The sequence below is a fragment of the Orycteropus afer genome, unplaced genomic scaffold, assembly GCF_000298275.1.
Source record: "Orycteropus afer afer isolate SDZICR_OR568_19922 unplaced genomic scaffold, OryAfe1.0 scaffold00387, whole genome shotgun sequence".
Classification (NCBI taxonomy): domain Eukaryota; kingdom Metazoa; phylum Chordata; class Mammalia; order Tubulidentata; family Orycteropodidae; genus Orycteropus; species Orycteropus afer.
Window position 1 is genome coordinate 468051 of NW_006921974.1, and position 2584 is coordinate 470634.

At 38.6% G+C, this 2584-nt stretch overlaps 1 non-coding gene across 1 annotated transcript; it reads left to right on the forward strand.

The window, feature by feature from the left end:
- Nucleotides 1-2466: 2466 nt before the first annotated feature.
- TRNAN-GUU lies at nt 2467-2540 on the forward strand. The gene has a single exon. It is a non-coding gene; the product is annotated as a tRNA-Asn (tRNA).
- Nucleotides 2541-2584: the final 44 nt, after the last annotated feature.

A 2584-nucleotide genomic window follows, 5' to 3' on the forward strand; every position in this document is an offset into this window, starting at 1 on the left:
TTCCTCACTAAGGAAAAAGGGGAAAACATATGTTGCTGATGCTTTTAGAAGATTCTGAATGCGAGAGGCAGAAATGTAGCATGCTGGACTATAAAGCTGGGAATTTGATAATTGCAATTTTCTATCCCCCCCCAGAATAGAAGCCACAGAACATTTATCATTGATTAGCATGGAAGAACTCATCCTCTTGCAGAAGCTTCTCTCCTTTTCCCAAGATTCCCATTCCTGCCCCAGAGAATTAACACCCCAGTGTCCAGCCACAATAGACAGAAAATATAAAAATATAGTGGCATCATATAGCACTTATGTAAATCACATAAGATGAGAGGTTTTTACTGTCGATGATAAGCTGGATGAATAAAGGGGAAATAGGTCACATGATGAAGAGCATATCCACTGTCCATTAAATCATACTACAAAGCTTCAATAATCAAAATATTTGATTAAAAAAGACGATTACTGGAAGATCACAGACAAAACAAAAACAGACCCAAAGAAATACAAAAATATTTTTGTGATAAAAGTAGCATTTCAAATTGGTGAAGAAAAGAGGAATTATTCAAAGTTTGTATTAACTGATTGTTGTTGTTGTTATAAGCCATCGAGTCAGACCCGACTCATAGCAACCCCTCCTTGGGTTTCCAAGGCAGTATCACTACGGAAGTAGATTGCCTCATCTTCCTTCCAAGGAGTGGCTGGTGGGTTTGAACCACCAGCCTTCTGGTTAGCAGTCAAGTGCCTTAGGCACTATGCTACCAGAGCTCCCATTAACTGATTAGTCACCTGAAATTTAAGAAAGGCCACATCCCTATCCCATTCCTTACATCAAAATAAAATCCAATTGCATTTAAATTTTTTAAATGAAATCATAAAAGTTCTAGAATGGACCCCAGCCTCCAGAAAGATAGAAAGGACATATTTTCCTTGCTATTCCTCTTGCTAACTACAATTGAAAGCAGTGGCTATTACATGAAAAATAAATACAAGATGACTCTGAAAAAGAGATTGTCTAGGGACTTGGAGCCCAATGAATGACATGGTGGTGGGTTTCTTGGGTTTTCCTTTTGCCTCATATATCCCAGACTTAAAACTGAAGAAACCAGAAACCCTGAAACACCAACCATTGCATATAAAAAGTGCTTCAGTGAAAGCCTACACTCTCTGGCCAAAGGATCAGGGGGAAAAAATTAGACGATAATATTCTATTCCAGTGAAACTCCAGCAAAAAACAAACCAACCAACCTGTGGCCCCACTCCCACACACACCAGCAAGGCTGAATAAGGAGCCTAGACTTCTACCCTCACCAGGCTATAACAAGATGCCTCAACAACCCCAATAAGGTGGTGTATCAGAAGGCCAAGTAAGGGACAATAATGAGTCCATCTCATTCCCACCAGTGTTACTGGAGACCATGGGAGGATCCTGGGCTTCCTATCCCACCCAACAGTAATGAGAAGCCCCACCCTCTCTCAGGTGTCAACAGACATGAAAGAAGAAGTATTTCTACCTCCACATGAGAGTATCAAAATGGTACCCTCACTTCCTCTACCAAAGCAGCATCATAAAAAGCTAGTTCAAACAAAAGGTTTAAATGAAATTGAGGATTATAATGCCCTAAATGCCAGATGTTAGTAGAAAATCATTCATCATACCAAGAACCAGGAAAACTGAAACTTGAATGAAAAAAAAATAATCAACAGACACCAACATTGAGATGAAAGATATTACAGAGACGCTTCAAGGAGGAATCATGAACATGCTGGAAACAAATGAAAAAGGGAAAGTCTCAACAAATAAATACAGGATAAAGAAGAACCAAATGGAAACTTTAGAACTGAAAACTACAGTAACCAAAGTTAAAAAAAAAAAAAAAAAAAGGCTCAATGAATGGGCTCAACAGCAGAATGGAAGAAGCATAGAAAAAATCAGTGAACTGGAAGATAAAACAAAACAAAATATGCAAACTAAGAAAAAATTGATTAAAAAATGAACAGAAACAGGGATCTGAGGGACTATAGCAAAATATCTAGCATTCATGTGATGAGAGTTGTAGAAGTAAAGAAGAAAGAAGGTGGAGTTAAAATTATTCAAAGAAATAATAACCTTCCAAATTTGGTAAAAGACAAGCTTGCAGATTCAAAAAGCTAAGTAAACTACAAGCCCAAAGAAATCCACACCAAGACACATCATAGCCAATCTTCTGAAAAGTAAGGAGTGAATAAAATTTTAGAAGAAATGAGACCTTACCTACAGTGGGAAAATAACCTGAATGGCAATGGATTCCTCAACAGAAATCATGGGAGCAGGAAGGAGACCGTATTTTTCTAGTGTTAAAAGAAAGGCACTGTCTAATCCAGAATTCTATGCCCAGTAAAAATACCTTTTAGGACAGAAGGGGAAATCAATACCTTATCAGATGAAGGGAAACTAAGAGAATATATCACCATTCTACACCTACCCTCACTGTCTCTGTGTTGCAATCGGTTAGCGTGTTTGGCTGTTAACTGAAAGGTTGGTGGTTCAAGCCCACCCAGGGACACAGTTCTCATTCTGGGGAGCTCTGGTGGCATAGTGCCTAAGGCA